Consider the following 20614-nt stretch of genomic DNA (forward strand, 5'->3'; position numbering starts at 1 on the left):
TTGGCATGTTATCACTTCGACTGTTCGAGTGCAAGTATGTAACAGTAGCTTTATATAGAATGTGTCAATGTTAAATGACCGGCTGAGTATCCCGAATAAACAAAATAAATGCAATTAGTATTGAGTTCTATCTGTAGTTGATTCAGTAGGATGTCCACTGCGCCACCTGCAGACAAAGTCCAGAAACAACTCCACAAGCACATACCTCGTGGTGAGAGTCAGAATGATAATAGGATATCTTCCGGTGAGGTGCATATGATATGCTCAATTTTAGGTGAAAACACCATACCCTTGCCTCACATGTGAACCTACGACTTTGTAGGTACGTGTAGCAGTAACCCGTCGAAAAACAACTGACTCAGCTGATACCTAGGTCGTGGTGGGTACAAAGTTAATTTATATTTTAGTACTCTTTGTCCAGAGCAATGATAGTTTCATTTTCATTTTCCAATAATTTCAAGTCTGGTGACACCACAATGAAAGTGGTATCGTCGTCATACCTAAAAACTAGCTATCTTCAATAACACAACACAACAAAGTTTTTGTTTCGGGGTTGAAATTAGATGATTTTAATGTATTTCCACGTGTTAAAACCGAAAGTGATCATAAAAATTATATATTAGCTCTTGTTTTCAAGATATAGTATCATTATATTATATATATGTATATTGAGTTTTCAACAAATGAAATATTTCATCACCAACACCAATGGCTTTTGCAGTACCTATGATTTGGCGTGAGCTTACCAATCATACAGACGACTGTTATTTCTGCTTAACTCCTCCCATTGAGCAAGGTTTATCTATGAAGAAAAGAGGAACGGTTAAATACCCTAATCTCCCATCTGCTCTTCGGCCTGTACCACACTCAGACAATTTGCCAGTCCCTTCTCCACCCCAAAACTATGAAATTTTAGAGGAAGATGATGAAGACTGTTTAGAAGGAGCAACCCATCCTTCTACATCCTATGACCCTGATTTTGAGGTAAGCGATAGGTCTAGTGATCCGCACAGAATTAGTCAAGCAGAGTTGAGTGACCTTATAAGAGATCTTCGCTTGTCTAAGGAAAAGGCTGAGCTGTTAGGGTCAAAACTACAACAGTGGAATCTTCTAAAACATGATGTGAAAATATCTCAGTACGGACAGCGTCAAAAAGATTTGCTTCCTTTTTTTGAGAAAAAAGAAAACCTCGTAGTTTGTTCTGATGTTAATGGTTTGATGGACTGCTTGAATTTGGATCACACTCCATCTGAATGGAGACTGTTTATAGACTCTTCAAAACTAAGCTTAAAAGCTGTACTTCTGCATAATGGAAATCAGCTACCCTCTATTCCTATAGGTCATGCAGTTCACATGAAGGAAACGTATATAAATATGAAAACACTTCTCCAATCAATCAAATATGAACAACACAAGTGACACATCTGTGGTGATCAGAAAGTCATTGCTATACTCCTAGGAATGCAATTAGGGTTCACCAAGTACTGTGGTTTTTTGTGTCTGTGGGACAGTCGGGATAGAAAATCTCACTATAAAAAAATGAACTGGCCTACACGAGACCTAAACCCTAATGAGAAAAATGTAGTTTACGAGCTTCTTGTAGATCCTAAGGATGTTCTCCTTCCCCCATTACATATTAAGTTGGGACTAATGAAAAACTTTGTGAAGGCCATGGACCAGGAAGGACAAGCGACAGCGATCTTACAATGAATCGGATGGACTTAATTGAAATTTGGTGGTACAAACTTCTTTTATTTGTCAAAACACTAAGAATAATGTTTTTTTTATTAATTTTGTACTTAAAATATTCTAAAAGAAACATAACAATATTGTTTTATGTACTTTCACTTTTCACGTATAGTATAACTACTCTTTAAGATTAAGTACTGTGTATCTCAAAAACCAGAGCTAATAAAAATTTTTCATTGTTATTTTCGTTTTTATCACCCCAAAATTAGTAGAAATTGACTAATTTAGTGTAGGAAACATTCAAAAAATATTTTTTTGTTGTGTTGTGATACAATTTATCTTCAGAATTTTCGAGGAAATGAAGGTAAGTGCAAAATATTTCAAATAAATAGATGGTCAAGCACCATGTATCTTAATTATTATTTTAAATTATAATCGTCAAAAAATTATATTTTTTCATTCAACTATGGGTGATTTCGCTTCAGACAAAAACTTTATGTTTCTCATATCTGTCTCTGGATACATGTTACACGAATGAGCAAATTTTATCACTTTTCGAAATGTGTGGTGGAAAAAAAATAGATCACGCAACAATGTATAATAACAAAGTATTTTGAAAATGACAACTTCATAATCTCTTCGTTATCCGACGATATATAGAAATATCCAATTCTGATGGAAAATATATTTTTCAATGCCTATATGAATTCTCATTCCCAGAGTAATGGGAGAAATAATAGAGAACAACAAAAAATACTTCTTCGAATCATTCTCCTTCAATGCTGTTCAATATCGTAAATGTGAATAGTTTTACTTTTCGTTCCTGTTGCACTTCAACTTCATGATAACTCTTTTTAATGTACTTCTAACAGATTGAAAAAGAAATATTCATACTTGAATTTGGAAAATTTTTCTTAGTTTGCAGAATAATATCATAAGCTCGAAAGATACATGAAATCATAACAAAGCTCCAAAAGTTATTTGATTTTTCCGTAACTGTATTATTTAAATTGCAGTAACGTGAAAAAAAATTGTTCATCAGCAAAAACTGATATCACTAGTTTATCTAGTCCACAGATGCACCTACTGTGATAAAAACTCCGTAATAATTTATATCAAAGTAGTTCTAACAACTGTATAACAAGGAAGTATTCATATTTAAATTCGGAGAATTTTTCCTAGTTTGCAAACTATTGTCACTCTCAACAGTGAGCTCAAGAGAAGGATGAAAAATTCGAAACTTTAAACGTGGTTTAATTTTTCTGCAACTGATTCATTTCCAACTGGATTACCGCGAAAAAAAAGTTAGTGTTTTACAGAAAACATATAGTGCAGAAACTGTTAAAACCAATTCATCTACTCCACAGAACACCTACTGTGATAAAAATCAAAACAAATCCGCCATTTCATATTTTTTTAACTGAGTTCAATTAAAGAAAAAACTTTTCGACCCAACGAACAGTAGAAGTAGATACAGTTAGTCACTTATCGCAGTACAATTACGTTTAGAACTAATAATAATTATTTGTGCATTTTCCTTAATAGAAATTTTGTGCTCAAAATTGGTTTTTAGAAGTAAACCAGTTTTAAATCACGATGAAATCTGCTGTTTCATCTCGATGTTTTAACCTCAGGTTCCAAAACAAAACATTAGCCACAGATCACTAAAAACAACTGTGAAATAGTGGTTTCGACAAAAGAACACCCACGTTACACACGGCGCATCTTCTCTGAAAATGCCGGCATGACTTGAAGGAAATAATTTGATTGATAAAACTTCATTACAGGTCGTTTTTATTAACCTGTTCCACTTAAATTCACTCCAGAACGAAATGGAAAGGGTTTGTTTTTCCCAAGGTTTTTTTCAAGCCGTGGTTCGGATTTTACAGAATATCGGTTTCATTCAAAAGACAAACAGGTATCGAGTTAATCTTTGAAATTTAATTCACGCAATTGTATACAAGAACAAAAGCAAATTGTATTGCTGCAAAAAGCATATCAACTTGGATTTCAAGTCTGGTTTTCATTTTCGTCGAGAAAAAACGAATGCTGCGGCGTCATCTTGTTTCTTCGTAATGTGTTTCACTTATAACAATACATTATTTATTATTCCCGAGTCTATTTCTTCACAATGATTCCTGGAATAATTATTATTTGCGTTTGCTGGACGTGGTTGGAGGAGGCACAAGCAGCAGAATCAACGCCAATTCATTATGGGAGGTTTTACCAAAGAAAATAGTGAAGGTGCAAAACGCATTATTATTGAAAAAATATAGAGTCATTCTGTAAGTGCAGCGTCTACTATCTTACGAATTTTTTTGATAATAATCGTTATTTTTCAACATTTAATTGCTTGTTTAAATTGTCAATAATTATGTTCATATATGAAAAAAAAATACATCAAGATGGTTAGTATTCAAGCCACCCAAAATACTGCTGATGATGAGATGACATTTTTACATCCAAAACCAGAGTTTTTGGTTTATATTTTATATTGAAATTGTGAAAACGTTAGCTTCTAAGAAATATAGTAGGAATATTTTGTTTGTATTTATAATTATGAATAATGTACTCATTCAACAGATTAGTTTCTATTGAATTCATTGACATTTTTGTCTAAATGTGTTATCATGGAATTTTGGTTTGAGAGAGTCTCAAAGTTGAGGGCACAAGTAATTATCAATAATAACTAATGTACTTTTTGTTAGATTGATGACCTGTTTATTTTGTAGAAATTCATATTGGTAATAGGATAAAAAATTTTGGTCTGATTTCTAGTGAGCTTTTTATTTGTCAATACCTGTTTCAGCTTGTGAAACCACTCTCAAGTAAACTGATATATTTTGTCAAAACAAGTCCGTGCTTAAATACATAATGATACATTAAAGTACCTTTAATAGGTACCTCAAATAACAAATGTAACCTGAATTATCAATTCCAACACTGAAAATTAACTATTTATCTCCTATAATATATCAGGAATACCAACTGTTGATCTCCAAAAACCTACTTGTGAATTTTTCTAGCTACCAATGGATCCTAATATAGTTGTCAAAATTCACAAATTCCAAAGGGGAGAGCAGCAAAGCTCACATTTCATCATAAGATACCGGGAGCATATTGTTAGATGAAAAATTAAGTATGAGAAAGAAGAAACCAACCACACAATAAATAAGGAGAACATGAAAATTATCCATAAGTGCAATGAAGCAATGGAGATGAGCTTGTTGGAAGCATTCGAAATTAATAAATTGTATAAAAACCTCAAACTAGAACTTTGCAGCTCTCCCCTTTTAACATTGTCAATTTTGACAACTAGTAGCTGAATAAATCAACTAGTAAGTTTTCGGGGATCAATAGTTAGTAATCCTGATATATTATAGAAGATGAATAACTTTTAATAAATTGATGGATGTAGCCGTTACTACGTGGTAGGAAATCATAATGAATTCTATGTTTTTTACCACTTTGGAAGTGGTAAAAAACATAAAAAGTTCCAATTCTCTTTTCATCATTATGAATAACTTTTGTTTCAGTATTGACATTGTTGATTTAGGTAAAGTTTGTTATGAAGCTCTCTATGTTTTTTACCACTTTCATTTGTAACTAACGTTACTGCAGTTTCGTCCATTTTCAAACTCATACATTGAATGTACGAGTCCTTATAGGACGAAACTGCAGTAACATTAGTTACAAATAAAAGTGGTAATTTTATGAATTTATTGTAACATTTGTTATTTCAGGTACTCATTGCAGGTGTCCGACTGCAACATTGTATAATCAGGGACTTGTTTCCACAAAATGTAGGTATCAGTTCAGGCAAAAGTTATTTTTTGTACAACTGTCATTAAAAGTGACATTTTCAATGATTGTCAAGAGTATTAAAAGATAATGTTTACAGAGTAGCTTGTTGAAAGTATTTTCAAAACGATTTTTTCGACCAAATAGCAATGAAGAAAACATAATTAGTCAATTTTCTAGAAAGTTTAATATGAACCATAGATATAGATACAACTGAATACTGTTACAAAGGTATTATATATATATATTAATTACATTATGATTACTGTTCATGAACATTATTATAAGAAGTACAATTAGAACAACTGCTGATATTGAAATCTTTCAATTTTGAAGAGCCTTATAATATATTTGAACAAGCCGAGTTGACAATTTCATGGGTATTAATATTCAATTCTTGAAGTGAAGAGGACGATGCTGTAACGCTGGAGCTAGCTGTTGGGATCATTCTTTCAGAAATGGTATTTTTATAATAAATAGATTAATCGATATAATCCTCGGCTACTGTTGTAGACTTCCATCCTCCGTACTTCTTAATATCCATTATATTACATCCAGATTCTGCTAGCAAAGAAGCAGAACACCTTTGCTTCCAAGAGGTTCAGAAATTCAGCAATGGTAGAGGGCATTTTCCCAAACGAGTTTATACCAACTGAGATGGCACTACATTTATAATTTGAGTATTTCAGAAAAAAACGTTGATGATTAATACAGAAGGGCGTAATGCAACATATTTATTTAAATCGTCAATGTTTTTTCCAACAATGCAAAAAGAATGACCTTTTTTCGGTTTTGTATTAGAAATTTGAACAATCAATGATTTATCAATTGATTTACCGTCTTCTATTAATAAGTGGCACAGCTCTTCACGCCGGCAGGCTCCATATATTCCGAAAATAGTAGAAACTTTTATCATCAAATATTTTTCATCTGTCGCCTCATTTATAAACTTCTGGACTTGTTAAAACGTAAGGGTTTTTGATTTTTTGGGTCTATAACTTTCATTTTTCCGCTTGAGGAATGCTATTACATTGAAATATTTGCTTGTATTAACACCATTTTTAACGATCGCACTCAATTTTTTCATTGAAAACTTGCTCCCCAAAGTAGACGAGTTTTGATGTCTCGTGTAGATAGGCAAAGAAGCTGAAATTTCCTTCGACGTTTCTAAGTCTACATCAGCTAAGAAAATTAGAATATTCGATGTCGTAAAAAATATTGTATATCACTGATGTTCGTCCTATACCGAAAGGAGCAAAACATCTTTAAAGGAAAATATAACGAAAACATAATGGATCTTCAGTACATCGATACTGCTGAACAATTGGCCGATATCCTCATCAAGTCATTATGCAAAATGGACTTCGAGCATTTTCAGAAGAAACTAAAAGTTGAACATGAAGAAGTTTCATTTCAATAAATATGAATGTATTGAAATATTGTTTTGTTTAACATCATATCAGTTTTAATGAAATAAGAATGAAGAAAAAAAAAAGAAACTTTCTATGTTTTTACGACTTTTATTTGTAACTAACGTTGGAGAAATCTAGAGTTTATAAGCTTAAGTGTCAGGAGTGTAACAGTGTTTATGTGGATATGCTGGACATGAAAGTTCCTTCAACTAGGTAAAAATTATTCGACGTTTTCAAACCATTCCTTGGCATGCAACCACAAGTTAGATAGAAACTCAATTATTTAGAATCCTTGGAAATTCACAAGCATAAACATTGCGGGTTTAACCTATTAAATGATCAAATTGATTCAGTTTACTCACCGGTTTTTGAATGGGCATATCCGCATTGTAAACTGTAAATTCAGATACTCAATCAAGCCAAGTACCTCTTTTAGTACCTATAGGGGTGGTATATAAGGGATAATGTAATGAACCTCGTTAGTTTATTGTATGAGTTTGAAAATGTCCGTATAGGACGAAATTGTAGCAACGTTAGTTACAAATAAAAGTATTAAAAAACTGAAAGTTTCATTTCTCTTTCCTCCATTATGATTTCCTACCACGTAGTAACGGCTACATCCATCAATTTTTTTACAATAAAAATGTTGTTGATTTTATCTGTCAAAGTAGCTTTCTGAATTATAAAACTTCAAAAAATTTCCTTGGAGGAAACAGTTATTTTCAACGGAATTGGTGATAGGAAATGAATAATTCATCGCAATCGAATTTTTTTTCGATTTTTAGGAGTTTCATGCTTCATTCGTCCTTAGATTGACCATTTCATTAAAACAACTTTATTGTGGAATTTTCACTGAATATTTCACAAATCCGAAACACGTGTTTTACTATACAAGGGCGCTCTCACACGTGTTTATACTGAATTAGTTTAGGTACACGTAGGGATGTTATTGTATAGTGAAACACGTATAGCGGTTTTATATATATATATATATATATATATATATATATATATATATATATATATATATATATATATATATACATATACATATCAATTACATTATTATTATTATTCATGAACATCAATATAAAAAGTACAATCAGAACAACTGCTGGTATCGATACCTTGCGATTTTGAAGAGCTCTGTAATATATTTGAACTAGCTGAGTTGACAATTTCATGAGCATTAATATTTAATTATTGAAGTGAAGAGAACGATGCTGTAACGCTGGAGCTGACTGTTGAGATTATTCTTTTAGCAATATCCTTTTTATAAGAAATAGATTGATAGATGTAACCCTCAGCTACTCTTGTAGACTTCCATCCTCCGTGCTTCTTAATATCCGTTATATTTGCTCCTGATTCTGCTGGCAAAGAAGCAAAAGACCTTCTGAAACAATGACCCGTATATTCCTTTGGTCTCGGGAGGTTCAGAAACTCCACAATAGTAAAGGGCATTTCCCCAAACGTGTTTATACTAACTGGGTTGGCACTGCATTTATAATTTGACTATTTCAGAAAATAACGTTGATGATTGAATACAGAAGGGCATAATGCAACGTATTTATCAAAATAGTCAATTTTTTTTCCAACAATGCAAAACGAACGACCTATTTTCATTTTTGTATTTGGAATTTGAACAATCAATGATTTATTCATTAATTTAATGTCAGAATCAGAATCAGAATATGCTTCATTGTCGAAATAATACAATTCTTGTTGACAAAGTCAGTTTTCGTACATGGATGTATGTTAAAATATAGTTAAAATAACACTTACAGATGTATAAACACAAATAAACACAGGATCTGATCAAATTAGAGTAAATAATGGTACATATATATATATATATATATATATATATATATATATATATATATATATATACACCCATCCATACATACATATTCACATAATTGAGCCTCAGCAATGACAGATATGGATAATGAGTTCATTCAGATAATTTGGCTATAAAAAATTCATCCAAGCTATAGAAGGGATGATCAAAGAGTGAAACCTTCACACTACCTCTGAATATATTATAATTCTTGATTTCCCTAATTTTTGCTGGAAGGTAGTTGTATATTTTCAAGCCGTTATATATAATAGAGTCCTTCACGAGGCGACTTTTGGGTATAGGCAACATAAGAGTCGAGTTTTGGGAAGATCGAGTATTGTAAGACGATGACGCTCCTTTACATAGATCACGGTGCTTATGAATCAAACAAGATGTTTCCAATATGAAAATAGAGATCACTGTGAGGATTTGGTGATTTTTAAAGTATTCTTTGCACGATTTGCGACTCTTAATCTTGAAGAGGGCTCTAATGGCTCTTTTTTGTACAACTTGGATCATCTGTAATACATTTTTATTGCATGCACCCCAAAAAGCAATTGCATAACCTATATGCGATTCAATTAATGCATGGTAGGCAGATTTTGCTGCTGCAAATCCTACCTCATTATAGATGACTCTAATGGCATAGCACCCAGAGGATAGTTTTTTAGACAGTTTTTTAACATGTTCATCGAATCTCAGGTTACTGTCAATATGAAGACCCAAGAATTTTGTGCAGGGGGAATTGTCAATATTAGTTGAATCAAGAATTATTGTGTCCAATTCACATTTGAAGTTTTGGAGATGTTGGAGATGTTGAGTACAAGGAGATTATTGTCAAACCACGTTCTTATTGTTTCGAGATCACGTTGTATGACATTGTGTAAAGATGTTTCATCACTACTGTGCCAAAGTATAGTGGTATCATCTGCAAATAACGTGAACCTCCCAGATATATTCAAATGGGAGATATCGTTGACATATAACAAAAATAAAATAGGTCCCAGTACCGAACCCTGAGGCACACCACATCTAGTAGCTCCAATACGTGAATAGTGGTCAGTTTTTACCAACTGGCTACGATTCTCCAGGTAAGATCTAAACCACTGCAGGCTAATTCCTCTGAAACCATAATAATCAAGTTTGTCTAACAGAATTTGGTGATTTACGCAATCAAAGGCCTTGGTTAGGTCGCAAAATACTGCCGCGGTTGATTGCCCTTCATTAATTCGTTTGTAGACTTTGGTCATTAGTGCCAATATGGCATCATTCGTATTCTTGCGTTTTTGAAATCCGAATTGATCCTCGCTTAGTATGTTGTTTCGGCATAAAAACCTTAGCAACCTTTCCTGCACCAACTTCTCGATTCTTTCAATAGATGACACACCTTTTCACGCCGGCATGCTCCATATATTCCGAAAATAGTAGTAACTTTTATCATCAAATATTTTTCATCTGGCGCGTCATTTATAAACCTCTGGACTTGTTCAAACATAAGAGTTTTTGGGCCTATACTTTTCATTTTTCCGTTGCTATTACCTTGAAATATCCGAAGCAATTCCGAAACACGTGTTTTACTGTACAATGGCTTCCTCACACGTGTTTATACTGAATCAGTATAGATACACTTAAGAAAGCTATTGTCTAGTGAAACACGTATTGCGGTTTTCCACTGTTCAGTAAGAATATCACAATGAAGTGTTACTTGAATGCTTTGTACAATGTCGTCAAGTATCGGCCAATTCCATCCCATTCTTAGCTCTCACGAAATGGTTTCGGAATCAATTGTTCAATTAATTGTGTTCAATTAGTTCAGTAATTTGTATTGCCTTGTAGCTTATTATTACCTAGTACCGTTGATTTGAACAATTATTTTTTCTAAAGAACGGGCAAGTTCGTGATATCAGCTTGACTACAGATTTCCATAATCCAAAGTAACTTATGATCGCAACCGCTTCCAAAGTGGAATCTTTCTCAAACTTTCTCAAGCACCGTGCATTGGGTGGCCTGCACTCAACAAATTGAGAAAAAGTTAATCCGACTTCTTCAACAGTGTCATCCAGCATAATGGACAGCGTTCGCGATAATTATCGTTCGTTTTGTATCGAAGGTCGGAAAGTTCATAAGGATTTAAGTGGACAAGGACATAATCTACACTGTCAATCTACGATTTGATTCTATTGAAACGTGATCTCGCACGTGAGCCATACAATGTCATCGTGACTGATGCCAGTCCTGTGGACTGAAGATACGCCGACGTTGCTTTTCGCCGACGACATTCGGTCGGGATAAATATGTCACTGAGAGTGGATGTATCGAAATTTGATATTGAGAGCGTGATTCCGGAAATGATTAATGATTGGTTCTTGAAGTTTATACCTGTTCTCGTCTCGTGAATGAGGGCACGAGTTTATGGTGATGTAGATGTGGAATTACTGTTTTGACAATTTACTTGCAATATATTCCTAACGAAAAGTGATAATTTGACAATTATAACTTAGGCGAACTCCAATCTCATTTTCCACGAATTCAGGTTCCATTTTTGATAGATTCAGTGACTAAGTTACCTACAAATATATGTTCATTATGATTTGGACTGTAATACTCCATTATTCTTCTATCGAAACTATCTATCGATTTGATCCAAATTGTTGTATGAATCATATACCCCACTACAAAACCCTCTCTTCCCAAGTTTTTCAAAATAATTCGATATACTGTTTTAAAATCGCTCTGGATACATTTTGAACCGGTCTTTTGTAGAGCATATTTGTGTAACCCGACGAACGACCTCTGCATCTATGCAGAAAAAAATTTTTTTGCAACAAAAACAATACCTTCCCATCACTATGCCTTTGTGGAAATATTCAGCCTTCTGTTTGTATAGAGTGGGCCAAATTGGACACTTTCAAAGGAAAACTCCTCTTTTCAAACTAGATAAATTCAAACTGATGGCTGTGCCTGAGAGTTAAATTCTATGAGAAACTTAATGGTGAAACCGCATATCGAAATCATCATTTCTGAGTTACAGCATGTTTCTAATAAATGTGCATTTTCGAAAAGTTACATTGGACGCTCAAATAACTCACTTTGAAGCCAACCCAACCTTTATCCTCTACGCTGGATTATCAAAATACATAACAATCCCACTGATACTAAAAATAAATCTTTTTGTGATATGAATATTTTAGGTCTATTCCATGATATCTCAATTTTGTCTTCGATCTCATTTTCGATAATAACTGTGGGAATGTATGCTTTTTCACATCCTTTCTTTTACATCATTACATAAATCACTATTTGCAATTTGCTTATCGGATCCAATATAATATATGGCAAAAGTACTTACTTATTTCTGATATTTTCGAGTTGTTTGACACAATATGTGTTTTATTGAATCTCTATTGATAGAAACTCACAAAAAATGAAGTCAACTTTATCTCCTGGACCAACTTGGTTTTTGAAACGCTCGTCGGAAATATAGTTGCAGTTTTGTTGTTTGGGAGCAGTGCTTGTTTTGGATAACATAATTGATTTGATTGCACCAACGTAATCGTAAACGTAATTTCAATGAATGGAAAAATGAATCAAAATAAAATTTGCATATGTAATAATATATACACCTGATCTTTCCAAAGGACGTTCAGAAATTACATGTAGTATATTTATTGTTAGGTCTTGTGTTTTGTTTTGTATTTGTTCTTCGATAAGTGAATTATGAATTTTGAATTGATGGAGGTTTAGGTTTTCCCAGATGTTCATACGGTTTCCTTTATTCACTTGTTTTATGAGTTTGATGTTTTCTGTTGGTGAAAATTTATGTTTGTTTTGTATGGCGGTGAAGCGAGGTTTCAATTATGTGTTAATATGTTTATGTATGCTTTTTTATGCTCGACGTACCTTTGGATCAGTTTTTTCTTGGTTTGGCAGATGTAGAATTTGTTGCAGTCCGAGCATTGTATGCTGTACCGTTTAGGTTTTTGTCTTCTTCTCTTTGATAGATGTTTATTTTTTGTGTTTTTCTCGGGTTCGACTTGTAAGTGAACATCACAGATGTTCAAGGGTTTGAAGATGTTTGTTAATTTTTTGGTTTGGTAACCTATGTATGTGAATGCAGTGCATCTTTGTGTCGTTTTATCTGTTGGAGTAGTTTGATCCTTGTTCTGTATTTTACGTTCGATTCTGTTTTCTAATTGTTCTATTGTCTTTTTGGGTATATCCTTTCTCGTTTGCTATTTGGTATATAATTTTCCTTTCCTTGTTCCGGGCTTCATTGCAAAGTGGTATTCTTAGCATTCTGTAGATGAATGTGTTTTAGGCAGCCTTTTGTGTGAGGGTGGGTGGTTCGAACTTGCACAACGTACACAAACAAGCTCCACCATACACGCAATTCAATAGAGGAAACCGTTCAGGAAACATTCAATATATTCTACGAAATAGTACACATTCCTAAAAACAATAAACCTATAGAAACACTAACAAAATAATGTCCTGATGTAACGCAAATTCAATGAGACATCCGGATGAAAGGGGAGGACAAATACCTGCCCAAACCCTAATCAATGAAGCATCAACAAACTCACTAAGGTATCTGTTTAAAAAAAAAAAAATCTGTTTAAAATCTGTTTTCCGTTAACCAGCTGTCGCACCCCTACGAACAACAACCCTCAGAAGTCGAAACTTGTGCGAGCTAAGGATTAATGAGGTCTTACCTTTTAACGTGTGATTCCTAACACGGAATTCTAACCGTATAAAAGAACAAACAAGAAGATAAAACGCTCAGTTTGAGTATAGCCATGAAGATGATAGCACATTCTGCTATCGAAAGCGCATATAATAATTAGAAGTTATCAAAGCTTCAAATGCTTTTTGTAAACCAGTAATAATATTAAAATACGAAACTCAATACGGTATATCTGTTCGATATTAGAATATGATAAATACTTTCAACATACCTCATAAGTACATCGTATATGAATGCTGTTGAGAGAACTTATATTATATCAGTGCAGATATATATTAATCGGAATTCCAGGAATCTAAACTTCACAGCGTTGAGTAGAGTAGAAATTTGAAAAATGATTATAAATTTATCGAGAGGAAATGACATTATACAACTAATAGCTTTTGAAATTCATGTGTGCATGCTAGATCATCATAATTCATCTTTTGGTTGTATATTCACTCAATTCATTATTGCATATTTCTATTTACATAAGGAAAACTGTATGTTGATTGATTCATGAATGGTCACAGTATGCTGATTTTTCTTGATAAAACAAGCGGTACAATGATGTACAAAAAATATTGAAAACCGTTAGCACATTATTCATGCTTTGGATTCACTCAATTAAAATTATTATGGCGTTGTCTCACGCGAATATGACCATTTCATATAGATATAAAGTCTTAACTTTTTCAGAAATCATAACTGATATTTAGGAAATATATACAAAAATTTGAATGAATCATTACAAAATTGAAATGGTGATGATAATAACAATAACTTGAAATAGTTGAACACAATTCATAGATGGATTTTGAGAATCTTATTGGGCGAACCAATAACATTTCGAAATAAACAGCTGTATAACGAATCGAGTTTATTTGATGTCAAGATTTTTTTATTGAGCTGTGATCCTCAAAATAAAAAGAAATACTTCCCAAATTTGTGGCACATCAACATAATACCAGAAGTAAATATAATTACTTAACCGTAAAACAATACTGCGGTAAAACAATAGGACAGCGTCATTGTGCCGAAATAATTAATATCAATATTATCAATACCATCAAGAAAAAACCAAAACATTGGCTGTTAGATTGCCAAAGAGAAGAAACTTCTTCAGGGAAATAATTTAGTTTCGCAAATCTGTTTTAAACCATATAAATCAAATATGCATGGACACATTTGTACAAATTAAAAACCACATTCACAAATTGTATCTCACTTTTACCAGATATCGCTCTTCAGAGACATTTCATATTTAAATTTTTCAATTTTTATTATTTGATGGAATGTTTAAGTGTTATAAATTTTATCACCAACTCTCAATTCTTCATTGTGCTATTCTCAATTATCATTATATTTTCTTATTGTTAACCATCTACTGTTCTATGTAAAGTCATGTTAATAGACATGAACCATTGAGATATTCGATTTAGAAATGTTATCAGTCAATTTGCATGTGTTTTGCATACAGACATTCTAAATAAAAGGAATCAGTAGATTCAAACAAGATGATATAGTTTCGTCAAGTAAAACTGTTTGCTCTCCATTTTTTCATTTCGATGTTAGTTGTGGATCTTCTTTCAAACATTCTGATTGAAAACTGAGCTTTCTCAAATTTTCCAAGTAAATGTGCCTTTACTGAAATAATTTTTATTCGTGGTTCGTGGCTCAAAAATCATCAGAAGCGTTAATAGGACTGTAAATAATTCCTTCTGCAAAAATACATGAAAAATATATATCGTGAATCATTCAAATATAAGGTTAAAGGTCACAAACATTTATTTTCGCCATTTTTTTGCAAATATCTCGTTTCCTATGGGTTTTTCGCTATTTTTATTCACTGATTTATTCACTGATGAGAATTGAATTCCCAACAAATTTAGTTTCAAACAATTTTTTATACGTTGAATCGTATTCGAGATAAAGGGTGGAGAGCGGAAGTCACATACAAGCGATGGTTTCACTGAAACTTGAGCTTCAGTGACGAACATTATTTATTCATTTTCACCATTCTGTATAATCAATGGTACTGGAGTTTTATTCCAACACCAAACCGTTATTTCTAAGAAATCCACACGTGTTGCGATCACCAAGTGATCGCAACACGTGTGGAACGAAGATTGAACAGTTCAATCTTCTTCTTGAATATGATCACTTGGTGATCGAAACTCGTGTGAAGGTATTGAAAATAACGGTTTGATGTTGAAATAAGACTTCAGTAACATTAATTACTATACCAAAGGTTCCAAATAGTGCATCACAAGTACATCCTGTATCTGTATATGTAGAATAGGGCGGGTGAGTGTGAGCCCACAGCACTTAGGCCATATGTGACTCATTGAACATCCTCCCGAAGAGCTGTCCTCCTAGGTCATCGTCCATCTTGTCCTTTCCAGGAAGGTGGACAGGTCACTTGGAGACATCTCCTATATATCGGCAGGTGTAGGCCAAGACTCGCCGAACACACACTCTCTTATTAACGATAACTCCAGGCACTCGCATAGGACATGGCTGACAGTCTCATCTTCCTGTTCACACATCCTGCATAGAGGTGTGTCCACTAGCCCCATATTATGGATGTGTTTCCTTAGTTTGCAGTGACAGTCAGAAATCCTACTTTCAAGCGTAGATTTTTCCTGGTCATCGCCAGATATTTCTTCAGCGCCAGCTTCCCAGGGTCGCCCAGGATGATCCGGGCAAGATTGCATGCTTTGATTCCATTCCATCTCTTTAAGGATTGATCATGGGTGTAATATTTGGCTAGTTTCGCAATTGTCGAAGTCATCAGGCCGTAGGTGCCACTGGGTCCTAAAATTCTTATTCCAGCTGCTTCCTTAGCTAAAGAGTAGGCAATGCGATTACCTTCACTCCTGTCGTATTCTTTAACCCGCCTTAAGATAATGATATTATCTACCGAGGCTTTGGCTAAATCTTGGTGGCACTCTAGTACTAGCCCTGAGGTAACACGTTGTCTGTTCAAGACTAATAGGGCTTGTCTGCTGTCAGTGCAGATTGTTATGTTTTTGCCAGAAATTCCTTTCCTGGTTATTTTTTTTTGTGGCGATTGAGATAGGTACCAGCCAGTTCTGTTTGGACCACGCTGGTATTCTTTCCCATTCTCTACTTAATCCTTAGGCTCAGTGATCTGGAGTACACTCCATAATCCTGAGCCTTCTTTGGTTTTTGAACCGTCTGTATATATGCGTTTTGCATTTGTAGCCCTCTGACTCTGTGTTCTGTTTTATTTGTATTTTGTAGGGTTTACTAAACACAAACCTGGGTTTGTGCATCACTGGTCGCCTGCAGCAGAGGTTGCGCAGAGGGGTCAGACCCAAGTACATCCTGTATAATTACAGATTATTTCAGTCATCATTAGTGAATAAACATTATTATTATTATTATCATAGTAATGACTAAGCAGAGTTCTCACATCCGAGGCCTTTGGTGAGTTGCACCACCCCGAGCAACACGTGCAAAATCGAGCCGGCAGCACCAACCTACCCAAAAGGGAAGAATAATCTCCCGTCGGGCCGTGCGTCTATAGGGGTAACCTTCCGTTAGACCCAATACTCGGTTCTCAGAACACAAGATTAGGGTTTGCACAACCGATCCGTTCGGAGGGGTGAGAGGCAAAGTGGGGTGGGGCCAAACCCGTTGATTTGTCTAATGATGACGTCCACTATGACATGAGACAAGCGAACCGAAAGATATTCTGATGCATTTTCATGAGAGTAGTGAGCTAACGCAAATAGGATACAAGGCATGAATATATACTCGGTCATGTGAAATACCATGCCGCCTTTTTCGCTCAAAATCTACAAGGTTATGTATTCTATCTTCGTCGGCAAGGCTATATAGCTCCTGACCAACCTGTTCACGAAGTGGTGAAAGTGCCATTTCTACCTCCCGTTGGCTTGTTTTAATATGAGCGACACAAGCAGGGTGCCTCATGAGATTCCTGTAGCCATAACAACTGGCTCGAGTTTCATTATGTTAACACTGCCGTGTACAATGTCTTTCAAGCACTTTCCCAGCAGGAATGGTGGAATGTTACTTATTCGCAAACTTGGATGGCGATTACACCAGATGGTGTAATCGCATTTATCGCATTTCCACCGCATTTATCACCAAAAAATCCGACAGATCTGTTATCGGAATTAGCGGGATATAATGAAGTTGCTGCCGTAAACATGCTTGCCGCTTCGATTCTACACCACTCTATCGTGGTAGTCAACTCGACGTGAAGACCCAAAAAATTATGCAAGTTACATCGTACAAAGTTATACATTCCCAGACAACTGAAATGTCATAACAGAATGGTTTTGGATGGAGCCTGTGAAGTCATCAGAAGTTCTGATTCCCTCCTCTGTATGATCCGTGACCATGAAAAAATTGGAGTTGGAGCATTTCTCTTCAAGGCAGCTGTGTTAGCGAGTAATGAACTAGGTTCACTTTTCGACACAGAACGATGTGATTACAACTTTGTCACTCAGTTGAAACTCGTTCAACAAAAAGTCCTCATCAGAGCACTGTTTTCATTTCATTAATGACATAAGGATGATCCAATTCCTGGAGTCACCTTTAACAACATTGAAGACTTTGGCTTGCTTTTCTCAGGTAGAGTGGGCTCAAGTCGGCAACTTAGGGGTTCATCATAAGCTGTCAGGATGGTGTCTTCAAGACCTTGATTTACCCTGCTTTTCTACTATCTTTGCTATTCCTACGGTTTCGACGAGTGACAGGTGTTTCCTCACGCTCCGGGGGATATTGAATCCGTTTTTGGGAATGAACAGTTGAAAAAATATTGGTCGGACAAATGCGGAAATAGGTTATTCTTTGCTCATCACCACTGCTTATAGAACATGATTTTTGGATATAATGATCATCTACCTCAGGACTTGGTAAGTGACCATTGATGAATGATAATGATGCGCCTTCCGAATGAATGGAAGCTTCGCGTATAGGGTCTGACCAGTGCAATCTTCAAGGATAGGTTACAATAATATAATATAATTTCAATATGATAAAATAATAATAGTAATACTCATAATGATGTTAGTTCCAATAATTTTTCTTCAGGCAGCCATAAATTTGTGTAAGAAATGGCAAACAATTCATGGACCACCAAAATTATGTGTGTTGGAAGGCAATGAGTCTGCTGACTCCCTTGCAAAGGAGGGTGCTGCAAGCATCTTCATCGGACTAGAACCTGTCATTGGAATCGTTTTAGGTTTTGCCAAACAAACATTGAACACCTGGATGGCAAGAAGATTTTTGGACTTCTGGCAAAATCTTCCAGGATTGACTCACTCGAAGACGTTTATTCGCCCTTCGGAGCTTGATACCAAACAGTTGAATTTCATCAGTTCGGACTTCCATTGTCTACTATATAAAATGATATGAAATCCCTGAAACAACTAAAAAAGAAGAATTAAAACTGAATAGCTGAAAATAACAATTATTTTAAGCAAAATAAACCTGAAATGAAATAATAGTCAAATAAAATACAAGTAAAATAGAACAATTGAACAAAAATAAATAAAAATAAAGTAATGAAATGAGAAAATAAAAATGAAAAATTGAGAGCTTCCAAGTCACGTTAGTTCACGACGTTTCGATTGTTAGTATCTACAATCGTCTTCGAGTGATGAGTTCAACATCAGAGTATAACATCATGACCTGCTTCAGATCCGGTAACACTATCCGTAGCAGCCTCACGAAAACCACGCCACCAAACGCGGACTGCGATTCCAAGAATTGCATTTACTGGATACCCTGTGAGTGCGGAAAATCCTATATTGGTGAAAAAAAGAGGCCATTGAATGTTCGCATTGCCGAGCACAAGAAACACACACAGCGAGGGGAAACCAGCAAATCAGGAATAGCAGACCATGTTTGGACCCATCAACACAAGATCGAGTTATCCCAAGCTGAGATCTTGCACAGAGAGGAACATTGGTTTAGAAGAAAATTCAAGGAAGCCGCTTACATGTTGTCCAACAACGTATTCAGCCAAGCCAGCGTAGAAATACGCAACATATGCCCATCATAAAGCGAAAAATGGCCAACTTCCGTCAAACTGTCATCTCCCACGGAACCAGGAAAGCGGGAATAAGTGAAAGTACTCGAATGACCTATAAATAGTCATCTCTCGGAGGAATCAGTCCAGTCATCACTCGAAGACGATTGTAGATACTACCAATCGAAACGTCGTGAACTAACGTGATTTGGAATCCCTCAACCTTTTATTTTTATTTTATTTTTTCATTTCTTTATTTATATTTATTTTTGTTCAATTGTTCTATTTTACTTATATTTTATTTCACTATTATTTCATTAAAGGTTTATTTTGCTTAATATAATTGTTATTTTCAGCTATTCATTTTTAATTCTTCTTTTTTAGTTGTTTCAGGAATTTCAAATCATTTTATATAGTAGACAATGGAAGTCCGAACTAGTGAAATTCATCATGAAATATTGTCAATCACCTTCAAAGAAACTAAACAGTTGTTGAACTAGAGTAGGGATGAACTACGATGTCTAACAGACCTTCTTACAAGTCACTGTCATTTGAATCATCATATGCAGAGACTCGAACTGTGGGAAGACAGTGCGTGTCGCCTCTGTTTGGAAAATGTTGAAACAGCAGAGCCCACTGGGACAGGGAGTTCGGCAGAGCCATACTCTTACCATCTGACCTGGAAGATCCCTCACCATACAAACTAATCGGCTTCATTAAGAAGCTGGGTTTATTTGGTGAAGTGTGAATAGGAGCCACAATAAACACTTGCAGGTTGCGGTAGAGGGTCAAATAGACCCACTCACTGTGAATAATTTTCAACAAATACTCGAAATTCCTCACTTGTAATGAAATCCAGGATTAGGAAACGTTAACGAGGAATTTGAGATAGATTTGAGATCTATTTCAATATTGTGATGCCATTGTTAGTTTTACTCAAATAATTGAAGAACATCCAAAATGAGAAGTTCAATAACATTTTCTTCAGGAATTCTTTCCTCTTGATAATCAGATTGATTTGATTTTTATGAAAGGAAGCTTCTTGCTTTTCCCCTTTTTCATCATTGAACAACAAATGTGAAAAAAAAGATAGAAAAATAGAAGGATATCCACTGAAAACA

The sequence above is a fragment of the Leptinotarsa decemlineata genome, unplaced genomic scaffold (assembly GCF_025532065.1).
Source record: "Leptinotarsa decemlineata unplaced genomic scaffold, Ldec_3_MD MMD2_tig00000035_RagTag_RagTag, whole genome shotgun sequence".
NCBI classification, from domain to species: Eukaryota; Metazoa; Arthropoda; class Insecta; order Coleoptera; family Chrysomelidae; genus Leptinotarsa; species Leptinotarsa decemlineata.